This window comes from Rhodnius prolixus, unplaced genomic scaffold, assembly GCF_049639745.1.
Source record: "Rhodnius prolixus isolate KJV_2025 unplaced genomic scaffold, Rpr scaffold_5, whole genome shotgun sequence".
Lineage (NCBI taxonomy): Eukaryota > Metazoa > Arthropoda > Insecta > Hemiptera > Reduviidae > Rhodnius > Rhodnius prolixus.
In genome coordinates, this window is record NW_027411624.1 from 23910887 (window position 1) to 23927762 (window position 16876).

At 35.9% G+C, this 16876-nt stretch overlaps 1 protein-coding gene across 1 annotated transcript in view; it reads left to right on the top strand.

The window, feature by feature from the left end:
- Positions 1–437: 437 nt before the first annotated feature.
- The window catches only part of uif (sushi, von Willebrand factor type A, EGF and pentraxin domain-containing protein uif), a 210705-nt gene continuing 194266 nt past the window's right edge, over positions 438–16876 (top strand). Inside the window, exons 1-2 of the mRNA XM_074136874.1 lie at positions 438–577; positions 2381–2517. The gene's annotated coding sequence lies outside the window, so the exon portion shown is untranslated. The remainder of the gene's footprint in view (positions 578–2380; positions 2518–16876) is intronic.

The window sequence follows — 16876 nt, forward strand, 5'->3', positions numbered from 1 at the left end:
TGGAACCGATTCAAATCCAACGACTCCAAACGCGGACTCGTTCTGCCCATCACTAGTGAGGACTGATAGTAATACAAATGCACATAAAAGGCGGGAATTTAAAATATGGATTAAGAATGCCCATAACTATATTTATAATTATATTTAAGAAACCGGGATTAACCAAGATAATAAATACGCATTAGCGAATTTAATAATATAAAATAAAATTTGAGTTCAATAGAATAACTTAATACACTGCCAAATCTTTTTCTGAATTAGAAATAAAATTATTTGTAGAAAATATTTAGAATAATTTTTATTTACTATTGAATTATTAACATGAAATAATGGTTCTTCAAATAACGTGTATATAATATATAGTTTAATTCCTCTTTCTGTGATAACAGCTGTGGCTATTGAATTGAAAAGTAGTTTCTGTAATCCCCTGTAGAATGCAGCAGTTGTACGTTTTAGGTATGGTTTGAACTGATTCGCTTTTCTAATTTCTAAATTGTAAAATGTTTAAAATCAGTGTGAAAAATAGTTATTTACGGTGTTTGATGATACTGCTTAAAGGAAAAATTGATTTATGTTGGTACGTTGAAAGAAAGATTAAAATTAATCTCTACAATACTTTATTTCGAGAAATTTCAAAACATGAAATATAAGTGTTCTGTCCACTTACATTTCTATGAATATAAAAAAAAAATATCTAAGCGTAATGAATGTACCAATGTGCATAATTAAAGCTCATCTGCTAGAAAAAAGTTACTTTTATATAACGAAATAGATAACTCATTAAATGAAATAATGAAAACTAAGTAAATTGGCAAGGGGTTCTATTTCATGTTTATTTTATACACTTTTTTTTTCTTAAATCTAACAAGAAACTTAAAAAAAAAAATTCATAAAATAGATTATGTTTGTTGAAATAAAAAATTATATTTTTTTTAAGGTTGATTAAAAATAAACTGCATTATTAATAATTAAACTGAGGGTAGATAATTTTGTGTGTCCTAAGTCATCCACAATTTTGAATCGCTAATTAATTTTGAAGTCAAAGACAAAAGTATGAAACACATCCTCAATTTTACTTAAAATTGCATGATATTATTATAAACATTTTTTCCTTCGCAAATAAAATTGATAATAAAGCACAAATTTACTAATAACTTTTTTTTACTTGCTTGTAAAGGAGACCAAATGAATCGTTATCAATGTTTGGACTTGATCTCAAACGAAACTAATTTAATAGATCGTTGAAAATGTTTAGAATATAATCTATTCGAACCTAGAAGGAACTGACTTTTTCTCTCATCCAATCTACTTGCAGGCTTTATTTATTATTAATTATTTCACTTATATTCTCTGTTATTGAATATCTCTTATGACAATCAACACCTTTGGGGTTTATTCAAATAATAATAGTTTCTGGTGAAATTGTAGTAAGTGCTGGATAGTATTGATAATGTTATTCCTCTCGGTAATTTAATGTTAAGGATTAATGGCTTTGAATTTGCATTATTGTTATATATAGGCTCTTCTCTTGTTTCCAAAGTTTATTTAAATTTATCATTTATTTTCTGGCTGTCAGATTTTTTGGATATTCAACATAATCTCTTCTTCATATTTCAGGTTTGTTCATATTTTACAGGTTTGTTTCTGTTAATTTCCTTTGATAATTTGCTACTTAGATCGTATATTTAAATCGTTAATTTTTAAACCTTACACTGTGTAGACTATGTAAAACTATTTGGGTCTACAGGGCTACTCATTTTTCTCACAAGGCTCATTGAAGTACTCAACAGCCTAATACACCATTCCACTTTCTTTTGAGACTAAAGATCTAGGAAATTTAACTTCTACCGAAGTTTGGTTAAAATTAAAAACGTATACTTGTTTATTGTGAGTTGTTGAAGACAAAAATTATGTAGAAGAAATTAATTTAATTTTTTTAATTGTTTGGAACAAATTGTTTTTAATTTTTTTATTTTATTGTGATATCTTTGTTTTACTTCGTTCTTTAAGAGAAATAGGGAGGTGCCTACACTTATCGGAAAGCTTGGGGAATACTGAACATAGAGATACTTCCCGGATATTTCAGTCTGAGATATTAGACTCTGAGGTGCCCCGGTCTTAGGCACCTCTTTAATAATACTAAATTTTCGTTTCAAGAATCTAGCATAATTGGCAGACTTATTATGCATAGTAAGGCATGGGATAACGTTGAGTTCTTTCCTCAGAGTTTAATAAATTGCTATTCTATCTAATTAATGGATTAGTGTGCAATGTTGATGACGTAGCAATTTAAAATCTAATTATTAACTAATTTTAAGTAATTAAACAATTTTTATTTGTATATCATGATATGTACTAAATTCTATTAATTACAATTCAGCAGGTTGTTTGCTCGAGCGAAGTACGGTGGTATTGAACCCATAAGCAGTCATCTTCTAGAATGGATAACACGTTCACCGGTTAACGGTCTTCTTTCTCTATTCTTCTTGAGTGCCTTGCTTCCTCATCGCTTTCAAGGTAAACTATGCTTAATATATATGTACTTCTTTTAATTGTTAGTAGAATAGCAAATATGTTGCTGGAATTAATCGTAAAGAGTATAGCTATTAAATAAGGTTTGTTGTACTCATTTAATTTTATTATTATTATTATTATTTTATTTTATTTTTTTTTAAAGTTATTCAAGTGTTAGCTGCACTATTAGTGACAATTACAATAATATTAACACTACTACACACCTGAGGGAGAAATTACCCTGCGGTAACCCCCTAAGTAACTTCTAGGATTGACTACTCTACAGAAGAGAGAAAATCGCGAGGCCACTAACGTTTTAATCGTCTAAGAGAATGATTTGGAAGTTGATGATAAAATAAGTGAGGTGTTATTCGATTTGGAATTTTCTGTAGAAGTACCTTTTGGAGTTTTTGATGTTGCATATCCTATGAGAGAAGAGTTATTCCCACGTTTGTAAGGCTATCTCTTAAACTATTGTATTATTACTAATAATTCTGTAAATCTTAGCCCGATTTTTAAAAAAATTTGGCAGAATGAAGAGGTTAGGGCTTTCCTTTGTAACATTAAAGCGCCGACCTGCTCTTACATCTACAAAGGAAAAGTATTGCAATCGTTTCAAATTGTCTATTTTCATGAGTGATGTGTCATTCGATACAAAAATTTTATTGGTAGGCATTTTAGGTGTTTTGATGCTGCACGTACATTTGAAGGGGAGTTTGCCCCATGCATGTTTAGCCCCCTCTGAAACTGTTACTCTTAATAACTCAGTGCATCTTTGCCCCATTAGGACATTAAAGCTTCCCTATCATTGAAGTGCCTTCGCGCTCCTACGACTACTAAGTGGAAGTATTGCAATCGTTTCAAATTATCGTTGTTTGAACCTATTTTCATGAATGGGATGCTATTCTATACTTTATTTGTGTTCACTGCGGAGTTCGATCTAAATAGCTGTCTCAGTTGACTGTATTTCCTGAAGCATTCAATCGAATTGGTGGGTTCTTTGTTTACTATCCAGGTAAAGTCCAATATAGCGGACTTGTTGTCGATACGTCCTAGTTGTTTATTTGCACAGTCCAGCAGGTTTGTCTTTTAGTGTAAATGTAGTTTTATTTACATTTAATTTTACTGGTACATTGCAGTTATTAGATTGAGGTGGTCTTGCATATTTTTTGGGGGCCACCAGAGGATCATGATGTGAGTTTAGTGTCTTGTTATCATAAGCGTTAGTGGTAATCATTGTACTAGTGTCGATAAAATGTAAAGTTTGAATTTATGAGTTTATTACTCGTTAAATATTAATAGGGAATAATAATTAATACCTGGAGCCCTATTTCAAATGAATAGCCTGCGGTGGGTGTTCTCTTGATTTTATTTTTAGAATTACAGTCGAGCCTCCCATAAAGGACACTCTCACTAGCGGCCACCTCTATTTACGGACAGTTTTTGGATTTCCCCGTTTTATCCTCATACACTTTCTTTATAAAAGAACCTCCGTCTAACGGTCACTCTACATAACGACCGCGGACATTGATTTTGGGGAACAGATTGTATGTTTCACCTCCCACCAACGACCACCTTATTATTAAAAGTTCGTTTGACGCAGTGATAAAAAGAATTATCCCCTCTCAAGTTTTTGTTTTTTGTTTTCTGGTTTTTCCTAAAGTTTCCTATATAAGCTCCATACATCTTGTACCATTTTAATAATTTTTCAATATTACTTTGGGCGAACAATATTATTTTTTCCGATATGTCTCTCAAACGATAGCGGTTAACTCTAGAAGAGAAAATAAATGTATTGGAAGATTTTGCAAAAACCAAATCGAGCCGAAATCGAGCGAGTCAACTTGCCGAAAGGTTTGTTCTATTTTTCTAATAAAAGATGATAGTATGATGATAATTTTACCATAAATTATTATTGTTATGAATAAATGTGATGATTATTATAAAAATTATTAATGAAGTCAATAATATGTAGTTTTTTGATAAATTGTTTGGATAATTAAGAAAAACTTGATACATATCATACAGCTAAATAATTATGCAATTGTGTACGTTTTTAAATCTATTAATAATAAACAATTTTTAAATGGATGTTTGGAAAAAAAAAACCATATTTTTTCATAATGAAACTTGCCTACCTCCTTCTAACGGCCAAACAGCGGCCACTTTGCTTTCCCCCGCTAGTGCCGTTATTGAGAGGTTCGACTGTATAAGTTGTATGAAAATGCCGAAGTGTTTTCGCGTTAACTGAAACTTTGATCGAGTTTGCAACAGCTTTTTTTTGCGAAGAATTTTTATTTTATTTTTTTAATCTTGTATTGAAATTTGCCACTGCAACGATTGTTGCAACAAGCAAGTGTGATATAATATAACAATGTCGTGAACGAAGATAGGAGAAGGCACCTAGTGGCGACACTCCATTAACGTGAATACGATGCACTATATTGCTCTTATGATCGCGGGGCCATCTTCTCTTCAATCTCCTTAGAGGATTACCTGGTATTGCGGAAGAAGATAAGTGTTCAATTGAAGGATTAGGATGAGCTGCTGTAGAGGAATGAAAATTTTTACTAACATAAAAATAAATATTGAATAAATTAAACATTTAAACCTGAATAAATAATATTTTTTAAAAAAGTGCTGATTTATACTTTCTCTGAAATTTGGACACTGTCGTCATTACATCCACACTCCAGAAATTGTTCTATTCTGATTGTTGGTGGACAGTAGAACTGTGGAAGCCTGAAAGAAATGAAAATAATTGGTGTCCAACACTACAGAGACTTCTAAGCTCTTTACCTTGACCAAATCCTCCCCTTATTTGTCTCTGTGTAAGTGGATGTATAACCGTAGAACATACAGAACGAACAATAAAAACGATAGACGGAATGGTCAATGAGATAACTGTCTCTGTAATTATTTCATGTAGAGTGTCCGTGCATCAGAGCATGTAGAGATGTTCATTAACCCTCATATGAATAAAGATGATGATATGGTATTGGCTCTGTAGCTTAGTGTTTATGAAGGACATGTATGTTGTATGGCGAACTCCTTTATATATATATAATTAGCCAATTTAATTAATTGCTCTTGCAATAATTGATCGTGTAATAATCCGTAACAAGCATGTTGAAGCATATTTATTCAGTATGCCTCATTTAAATGGGAAAAATAATTATGTATTACTTTTTTGTGTAACATTATTACAATAATTTATTATAAAATAAAAAAGAAAAAAGAAACATACTTATCTCAAATATACGTACATTCAAACCGTAAACCCTACACAAATGAACTCTATACAACATCCATGTACTTTAAGTATTTATATAGTGGAGAGTATGGCGCCGCGGTAGCCGAGCGATTAGAGGCGAGACCTGCGAAGCTAATGTGTATTGCGGTACTGGGTTCGATTCCTGGTCTTTAGGCCTTGGATTTTATTTAATGGTTTATAAAAGAAATTTACAGTAAAGTATGTTTGCTAGTCTCGCCTCCGTCCATGAAACCTAATTTGGTAGCTGGACGTTAAGCCCCAACTGAAAAAAATAGGCAATTTCTTTACTTTTATAAAATTTTAAGCGATAAATCTGTAAAAAGATAAGATAAGATAGTAGATGGGACGGGACCTTTGCCCCAAGGCACCGCAGCCACAGAAGACTTATTGTGCCAGTCCCTTCTTAGTTCTAGTAGGCGAACCCTCCCCTCTTAAAGAGGTCAAGGACTTTCCCTACTAGTTCTTTTTGCGCTACTATCTCCTTCGGCCTCAACGTTCCAAAGGTTTCATAGTGCAAACGTTCGATTGCAACGCAATCGAACAACAGGTGAGAGGCCGTTTCCTCCTCTTCCTGACATAATCTGCACAACGGCTCCGAGCTGATAAGCCCCACCTTGCGCAGATGCTTCTTGAACCGACCGTGCCCCGTGAATAGGCCTGTAATCAGAGTAATCTGATTTCTGCCCAAACACAGGGTCTCTTTGGATCTTTGCTTACACAGCCAAGGCATCAAGGTCTTGCTGTGTTTAACCCCAGGACACATCACCCAGTTCTTTTCATGCTCCCTCCAGATCCAATCTCTGAGAGCCGCGCGAACCGAACCCCTGGTGATCCCCAGGACAGGCTCTGGACCGATGAAAGGAGTGCTAGCCCCATTCCTGGCCAGATAATCAGCTTTTTCATTCCCTTCAATACCCACATGACCCGGCACCCATTCCAACCGAACTTTGTTGTGCCGCGCCAGTAGTTCTAGGGCCTTCCTGCATTCCCAGACCAGGGAAGAGGTGATTCTGAAGGATACGAGAGCCTTCAGTGCAGCCTGGCTGTCCGAAAAGATGCGAATCTCCCTATTTCTAGGTTCCATCCGCAGGTTTTCCTCAGCGCATATTTTAATAGCAAAAACCTCGGCCTGGAAGACTGTGAATCTGTAAAAAAAAAAGAAGCTGTTTCCAAAAAGCAGGAAAATTTCAAAACTTTACGCGGTAAATTGTTAAATAAATTCGGGTATTCTCGCTAAAACCACGAATTACGGTAACTTTACTTTAGAAATCTCCAAAAATAAATTTTTGGAAACAAACGTTTTAGGCCTACATAAAAAAAAAAAATGAACTTGGGGATCAATTTTTGAAAAAAATAATTCAGAATACTGATTAAAGCTAAACATTGACAACACTGACTACTTCACTAACCAAACTTATTAAACCTACCATAATCGGTTCATAAGCAGTCAGTAATTAGAAGCCACACTAAGTTAACAGTATAAAAATATTAGGTTGTCAATAAGCCTTGAAAATAACCTAATCCCTGGGTCGAAAACTCGGCACAAATAAAATAAAAAATAATAAAGACAAAGGGAAGGGATTAGCTATGCGGTTAGCGTACTGGACTCCTACGCAGAGGTCCCGGGTTCGAATCCAGCAGCTGACCCTTAGGAGCTTCTTACAGACAACTCTCCGGTGATGGACAGTGTTGTCTGTAACGAGAGAACACTGTCCGGAGACCGGTAGAGCACTGAAAAAAGCACCGGGCGCCAATAACCTTAGATGTTGACTCGCCTTAAATCATTAATAATAATAATAATAATAATGACTGAAATTTGCAATATTCTTTCTTCATTCTAAAGTGATAAGGATGAGTCAAACCTTCGGGCTTCGAAAAAGCTTCGTGAGTTCGAATTTTGAGAATATTAGTCAGACAAAGCCAAGTGAGTGACACAAGAGGTTTTATAATAAAAGGTTGATTAACCTTGCGGGTACTCCTGACAGAAAAAACTTCTAAATCATTTGAAGAAGTAGATAATAATTATTGTAATGGCTGTGGTATTTACATTGCGTGCTAGTAATGCCAATGTGAATTCTTTGTAAAGTAAAGGAAATAGGGAAATTTAAGTGAAATAATCCTCGTTTAGAGAAAAACTTTATATCGTAAATAATTATTTAAATATTATTTTAAGCCATCGACTCAACGGTAAATAGGTACATTATAATACTAATTTTCGTGAAGGCAGTTCAAATTTTCTGTATGCACTTCTGCTATTTATTCTAAGTACGCAACTTTACATTAATTACACTAACAATAACAATATGCGCCACGGTAGCTGAGTGGTTAGAGGCGAGACCTGTAAAGCTAATAAGTATATTGCGGTACTGGGTTCGATTCCCAGTCTGAGGCCTTGGATTTTATTTATGATTAATAAAAGAAATTTACAGTAAAGTATGTTTGCTAGTCGCCTCCGTCCACGACACCTAATCGGTAGTTTGACGTAAAGCCCGCCTGAAAAAATAGGCAATTACTTTACTTTTACTTTACAAACAATAATACTCAATACATTTTTAAATTCAAGCTGAATCCAGCTGCTGGCCCTTAGATTTTCTTGGAGCTTCTTACTGTTTCTCTTTCCGGTGATGGACAGTATTGTTCTGCATCGAGAGGACATTGTCCTGAGGCCGGCAGTGCACTAAAAAAAAAGCTCCGGGCTCTCCAAATGTTGACGCGCCCTAAATCATTAAGTTAGCAATGCCTTTAAAATATTATATGAAATTTTAGACACCTGTGTACGGTAACCTGAGAGATACCTTATTCAACATACCTGTTTCAACATCACGATAGTATGGTTATTTCACTTGAAAATATGAGAGCTTTTATTTTCTACTAAACAAGACACACAACCATCAATACCCAGAGGGAATCTTCCTCAGGAAATCTGCTGAAGATTTTTGGCGGAGAGGGCGGAATGGAGCACCGGGGAACAAGGTTACACCATACTGCTGCTCCCTACTCATATTACTAGCACTTTGCTGACGCCATCCAAGGAATTATGAGAACCATACCCGAAGGTTAAATAGCTTAAAGGTGACTGTGTCGTGCACGTGAATGTTTTAGGGTTTCACCTAGAACCGCAATTTTTTTCGGAGTTGGATAGAATAGAGTAGATCAAATTAGGGCGGCCTCAAGGCCTACGCCACTGCGACCCCTTTGGATCTATTGTGGCTCCCCGACTTTAGAGCTCGCCCTCCAGACACGTCCATTTAATCTGACTCTTAATTCTGGAGAGTGACTCCTGGGTAAAGCTCTCAGGATTTGGTTTTTTCCTCCCCGAGAAGTAACATCCTTAGCCACGCGAGCCCCTCACACTGACGCTACACGTGCAGTGCCGTTTCCTCCTCTTCCTGACTACAAAGGCTATCATCTGCCAGACCCATGCGATGCATGTGTTTTCTAAGCCTGCAGTGGCCAGTTAATAAGCCTACAATTATCCTTATAGCCCCACGGCCTTGACGGATTAATTCTGCGGTCAGCCTTGGCTGATATATTCGGAGTTGGATATTTCAACGTTTATCTTTTACTCGCCTTTATAATTTTCAGTTCGTATTTTCCTGTGAGAGATATCATCCGTATTGTTTAAGATACGAGTAAAAATACCTAAAACCGGTCAATGGCCTCAAAATTAAGTGACAAACTTCATGAGAATCAAATCTATGGACACTGTGGTCCCCCAATTCAAGTCATTCTTTTAGGCCCATTGTAACAGTTGCATTACCCATATAACACACTTATCTAGAGTATTTTACTGAACAGTTCGAATATAATGGTCATTTCCGTTCATTACTTTCTTATAAAACTGTTTTCAACCTGATGGTGGTAGATAATTTTATTATCTATTGCAAGCTTATATTTAAGGTATCCCTGCAAGACAAATTTTCCAAATCCCCTCCCAACAAGGAACTTGAGCTTTTCATTTTTCTATTTTCTAAGCCGTATCTAATTTCTCTCACTCACAAATATTGGACAAAAAAGAAAGGCCCCATTTACACAGAAAGTTTTATTAGAATCTCTACCTTTAGAGATAAGGTATATTCGAATAATAAGTTAGATGTGTACAACTTAAAATACGAACATTTATTGAGCGAATTAAGTGTTAACACTTCCTTCGACTTGATAAAGGTACCGGAAAAGATGAGAACTGCGGCCTTCGAAGATTACATTTCTTCCCATTATCCGGGCTCATATCGTTTATTTACAGATGGGTCCAAAATCAATAATAAAGTCGGAAGTGCTGTGTATGATCCGGTTCGGAACTATTTTACGATAATTAAATTAGAAGATGAGGCGTCCATCTATACAGCGGAGCTAATTGCTATTTTAACGGCTTTAAAATATATTTATTCGTTGTCGGAGAAAAAATATACCATTATTAGTGACAGCCAGAGTGCGTTGTGTAAATTATCACATATACACAACCAGTCTGCAGGAATGAATCACATTATCGCAGAGATTGTAGAAACTATTGCCATTTTTAAAGAGAAGGGAGTCTGCATTAATTTTTTGTGGGTAAGAGGTCATTGTGGTATAAAAGAGAATGAAATTGTTGATACACTTGCAAAGGAAGCCACCAATAGTGGGGAAATGGCTAATTATAAATTACCACACACCGATATCAAGGGTATAATTGCAAAAGCAGCACTACAAAAATGGCAGACAGATTACAATAATGGTGATAAAGGTAGATTCTATAAAACTATGGCAGATCAGTTACCTAGACAACCATGGTTTAAGGGAACTGGCACTAATAAATGGGTTGTTACGACAATAAGCAGGCTGAGAGCGAACCACGCGGTGTGCGGATCGTATCTACACAGGATCAACAAAAGGTCCTCTCCTCTTTGCGTAGATTGCAATGAGGAGGAAGATTTCAAACATGTAATAATGATATGTCCACGTTATGTGGTAGAAAGGAAACGAATGTTTGACGATATATACAGGTATTTAGATGCACCATTTCGCTACGAAGACATTATATTCTCCACCAACAGTTATGTGCTTAAGTCGATAGCAGAGCTAGCAATGAAATATGAATGTATTTAGAAGCTATAGCCGAATTAGAATGAATGGAACAAAATGCTTAGAGAAGGATTACGTGATTTTAATTTTGGTTAAGCGAGAAGGATGGCAGGAGCACAGAGTGCTGCTCCATCCATTAGCAGTAGTTTATGTAAATAGCGGTATATAGTAGAATGATGAATGTGTGAAGCGAATGTATTTGTAGGTAAGAACGGAGAGTAAGTGATATTCTAGTGATAAGCACCTAGACGATGCTGGCTGTATGGCGGAAGCCAATGCCAAAAAAAGAAAACAAAAAAAAAAAAATTTCTAGCACAATTGCAAGAGAAAAATCCAATGACCACGCCTATTTTCTACTTACAGCGATGGAGTTTGTCTTTTTTCTTATTTAGGTTCCTTTCTTTGGTGTTTACCTCTCGGAAAATGGAAAAAAGATATGTGAAAATAGAACATCCTGGAAGTCTAGAATTATCGAGACTCTGACAGGCCTGGTGCGCACGTTTATGGATAGATTTCTTTAAAAAATCATCTGAAAGAAAGTGTAAAAATGAATTCACCGCAGTCATGTGGCAGAAGTGCGAATAAAAAATGATTATAATAATGATAGATCGGCCAAGGTTTCCCTGACAAAACAATATTAACTTCTTTGTTGAATATACGAGGTGTGTTCAAAAAGTAACGGGAATTTTTAAATTTCGCGGGTTTGGAGAGTCTGATTGTAAATTTTTTTTTTTTATTATGTTGGTACACATGCCCCTGAAGTACGATAAAATTTTCAGTAATATTCATTGTTTACTTCTTAAGTGGCAGCCGTTAAGGTTAGACGTGTTTTTCAAGCTTGGCGATTTTTGTTTGTTAAAAAAAATGGATCAAAGAATTTGTATTAAATTTTGCGTAAAAAATGAAATAAAGTGTGTGAAATGTTAATAAAGGCATATGGTGAGTCTGCTATGAGTAAAACAAGGATTTACGAGTGGTATAAGCGTTTCCAAGATGGCCGCGAAAACGTTGAAGATGACGAACGACCTGGACGTCCAAGCACATCAACAACCGATGAAAACGTGAAAAAAGTGAAAGAAATGGTTATGAACGATCGCCGAATCACAATCAGAGAAGTCGCTGATGATGTTGCCATATCAATTGGCTCATGCCATGAAATTTTTTCGGATGTTTTGGGTATGAAACGTGTGGCAGCAAAATTTGTTCCAAAATTGTTGAATTTCGAAGAAAAACAGCGGAGAATGGAAGTTGCTCAAGAGTCACTCAATGAAGTCGACAACGATGCGGATCTACTGAAACGTGTTATAACAGGTGACGAAACATGGGTTTACGGATATGATGTCGAAACTAAGGCTCAATCGTCCCAGTGGAGGCATTCTGGATCGCCAAGACCGAAAAAGGCTCGACAAGTGCGGTCGAATGTGAAGGTTATGCTCACTGTGTTCTTCGATTTTAATGGCATAGTGCATCATGAATTCTTGCCACAAGGTCAAACAATCAATAAGGAGTACTACCTACAAGTTCAACGCCGTTTGCGTGAAGCAATCCGAAAAAAACGCCCGGATTTGTGGCAAAAGAATTCATGGATTTTGCACCACGATAATGCACCTGCTCACACTTCATTGCTTGTTCGTGAATTTTTGGCCAAAAACAAAACTTTAACGATGCCCCAGCCTCCATATTCGCCAGACATGGCTCCATGTGACTTTTTTCTATTTCCAAACATAAAGAGAACATTAAAAGGCCGCCGTTTTACAAGCATAGATGACATTAAAAGCGAATCGCTGAAAGAGCTGAAAGCTATCACAAAGATCGAGTTTCAGAAGTGTTTCGAGGATTGGAAAAAGCGCTGGCACAAGTGTATTGTATGCGAAGGGGACTACTTTGAAGGCGACAATATTAATGTAGATGAATAAATAAATATTTTTTTCAAAAAACGAAAATTCCCGTTACTTTTTGAACACACCTCGTATGATAAATTTCGTATTCCTATTGAATAGAAAGGTGTGTCTATCGTTTATTTAACTCGCAATGCTAGTTCAGAGATCGCGCCAAATTTTGGTAGTTGAGTTCTCTTTGATAATTCCGTGTTGATGTTCACTAAAAAGATTCTATCTGCCAGTCCGTCCTAAACATAAGTCAAAAAGGAAAAAATCACCTATAGTTTAACTTTAATATTTAATTTATCTTAAATCCATCTTCATCTTCTTATACCATCCATCTTTATTCATCTTCAACAAAATGCATAAACAACATCCATCAATGAATTTGATTATTTATTGATTTTTTATAAAACAGTTGTCGGTTTAAGTTCATTTAAGTGATAGTTTCTTTATGTAGTAGTCAAGCGTTAATATAAATAGGTTATAATTAATCTGGATTAATATTAATCAATACAGTTTTCTTCAACTATATTCTTTACAAAAACTAGAAAATTTAACGTTTAATATCTCAATAACTGCTATCACTAAAACATTGCTATTTTTGCCAGTTATAGAGCAAACTTTTCTCTACAATTCAATAAAGAATTCATTAAGTTCTGATAAGTACAAACAGAGATAAGAAGTTTGAAATTTGAACGAATTGCAAAACCTGTACAAAATTTCGATTTGGGTGACACCTCATTCATGAAAATCGGTTCACGCGTTGATCATTTGAAACGATTGTCATACTTTCCCTTAATAGGAGTAAGAGCAGAATGTCGCTTTAATGTTACTTAGGGGAGCCCTAACCTTTTCATCCTGCCATATTTTATCAAAATAGGGCCAAGATTTACAGAGTAATTAGTAATAATAATTTTGGAGGGGGCCTTACATAAAGGGGGCTAACTCCTCTCCCATTTGATATACAGCGTCAACACCCCCGTAAAGCACATCTGCATAAAATTCTGAATCGAATGACATCTCATTCATGAAAATCGGTTCACGCGTTTAGGCGCTATGTTGTTTACAAAAAAGGTAACAAGAACAAGAACATTTTCTGAAAATGCTGTTTTTACTCATTTTCGGCAACTTTTTTTCTCGAAATGTGTTAGATCTGGGTTGTTGCAAAAGACATACAGTTATAAAGGAGTATTTGCGCTATTTTTAAGAGAAAATTTGGTAATTTTATCTTTTATAGAGAAAAAAAAAAATAGCCAAAGTTAGGTGTTTTTTTCAACGTTACGCTTTTTCGTGCAGTTCTTGACGATCTACCCTTATACAACTATCCTACCGGACAGTTTTAATCGGACCTTATTCATCTTTGCGTACAATCTGCGTACCAGAAGTACGACTTATATCGGTCACGCACATTCGTTATTAGCTGTAGTATACGGTCTTTCTTTAATTCAATGCTTTTAAGGAAAAGTTTTGGCGTGAGAAGATGAATAAGTTATAAATAAATGGTGAATAGTAATTAAGAAATTGTCTTATGAGTCTACACCCGGATTTTATTTATTTAAATTCCCAAGCTGAGTCGGTTTCATGTTAGCCAGATCAGATTGGGCAAGCGTTCAAATCCAGGTTGGAACCTGTGGAATATAAAGTTCTCAGGTCACAGAACTACATTTGCAACATACATGTGTGAAAACAAAAAATATATTATTCTTATTTACTGGAAGTGACGAAATGTTTGCTTGTGAATTACGAGAGGCACCATTGCACCAGCTGGTAAACCTCATTTTCCAATATTTATTGAAGTTTCTTTACTATTTTATTTTGAATATGAAGTCCAAAGTTAGATTTTTGAAGGTTGAATTTCCGTTGTTTGTGTATTTAATCATTATATCTCAGCTTACCCCACATACAAATATTACATGCTATCTGTAAAAGTAAAAAGACAATTTTTTTTCTTTTTTATTCATTGAACTGATTCAATAACATGTGAGAAGTTATCCATCCATTGGTGGCTATCAAATTAATCAATTATTGCCCTTCAAACGCCAAGTAAATCCTGCATTGTCTTAGTCGACAAAGATGAAAGCAAATCAATGAGAGGTTGGGATGGGCTGAAGGTCGAAGGTGAAACTTCTTGCATGGTGCATTGGTTAAATCTTGAATGGAAGGTACTTTTAGTTCTGAGTGAATGGTTTTTATCATTTATTATTTATTAAAACTGTCCGGCAGGACAGTTGTATAAGGGTTGTTACTATAAATAATCAATAATTTTTATTAAATATAAAATCTCTTCATAACAACCTCAACATCCCATTCGTACTCCAAATCGACAAGACGAAATACCAAAAGTTCCATACTGCTCTTTCTACTTGCTCTAACCCTCTCATACTGTCTCTTGCCTCATCTGACATCCCTAACAGTACTCCTCGCCGACTGAATCGCCATTACTCTACTGCTCTCTCTATTAGCTCTAATCCTCTCGTATTGTCTCTTGCCTCCTCTGACATCCCTAACAGTACTCCTCGCCGACTGAATCGCCAGTACTCTACTGCTCTCTCTATTAGTTCTAATCCTCTCGTACAGTCTCTTGCCTCCTCTGACATCCCTAACAGTACTCCTCGCCGACTGAATCGCTAGTACTCTACTGCTCTCTCTATTAGCTCTAATCCTCTCGTACTGTCTCTTGCCTCCTCTGACATCCCTAACAGTACTCCTCGCCGACTGAATCGCTAGTACTCTACTGCTCTCTCTATTAGCTCTAATCCTCTCGTACTGTCTCTTGCCTCCTCTGACATCCCTAACAGTACTCCTCGCCGACTGAATCGCCAGTACTCTACTGCTCTCTTTATTAGCTCTGATCCTCTCGTACTGTCTCTCTCTCTCTCTCTTCACTCTCTCTGGGGTGCAGTCACTCAGTGAACATCAGTGAACATCGTCTCTGTATTTAATTTGATTTAGTTTTGTTTCTAGCGATCTCTTTGATGTGAAATTTGGCAGAGTTGTGTTGAAGTGACTTTTGTATTAGTACATAAATTTTCAAAATAATCTATCGAGTGGTTTTTGTAAAAAAAGTAATTTAATTAAGTTTAACAAGAGAACAATTGAGGTGAGTCATTGCTTCTTATTAGTTTGAACTTTGCTCGTTTGGATACCTTGGTAAATAATTTTATTTACCTACCTTTATTACAACAAGTACAAATATTTTTAAGTATATTATTATGGCAAAGTGTGGTAAATGCAACGTTATACTAACTCGTGCACCAAATGTTACTCACGCACGGTGCGGCAAATGCAATCTATTGTTTCATTTGGAGTGTGTTGGCCTTACACCTGCGGATTGGTCCACGTTAAAAGATTTAAATAAAGCATGGTTCTGTAATGCTTGTAATAAAGAAATGCGAGTTGCTCGTACTGATTCCACACCAGCATCTCCGGCCCCCACTAAGGTAGTAACTTCTGGCGGTGAAATGTCTACGTTAAATGAAGTACTCAAGGCGATTCAGAATAACACCTCTGCACTCAATAATTTTATTGAGAGTCAAAAGGTACAAAATGCGGACATTTTAAAGTCGTTAGATGACTGTCATACCTCTATACAAGAGAATACGACCACTGTAAATGTTTTACAGGCAAAGGTTGATTCTCTCATTGCTCAGGTAGATGTACTCACTTCGGAGAAAAAAGCACTTGAAGGTAAAGTGTCAGAATTACTGGTGACGGTTGAGGTGTTAAAACAGGCCTCAAGATGTAAAACCGTAGAAATTCATAATGTGCCACTGGTTCAGGGAGAGAATGCGAATGATTTGTTAAACAAAATAGGAACAGCTCTAGATGTCAATGTTGGAGAGGTCGATTTTGTTTATAGAGCTAAACCAGGTCCAAGTATGGTTGACCCCCCTCGACCACCTCCCATCATAGCTACTTTCCTGAGGCAGTGCACTAGAGATGACCTTATCACTAGAAGAAAAGTAAAAAGGGACTTCTCTACCAGGCACATCGGTTGGGCTACACAAGAGAATCATATTATCTACATCAATGAATCCCTCACTCCGTACTTCAAGAAACTCTATGGTGCGGCTCGTGCCGCGAAAAAATCAAATATTGTAAAATATGTGTGGGTGAAAAACGGTAGGGTGCTCATTAGGAAAGC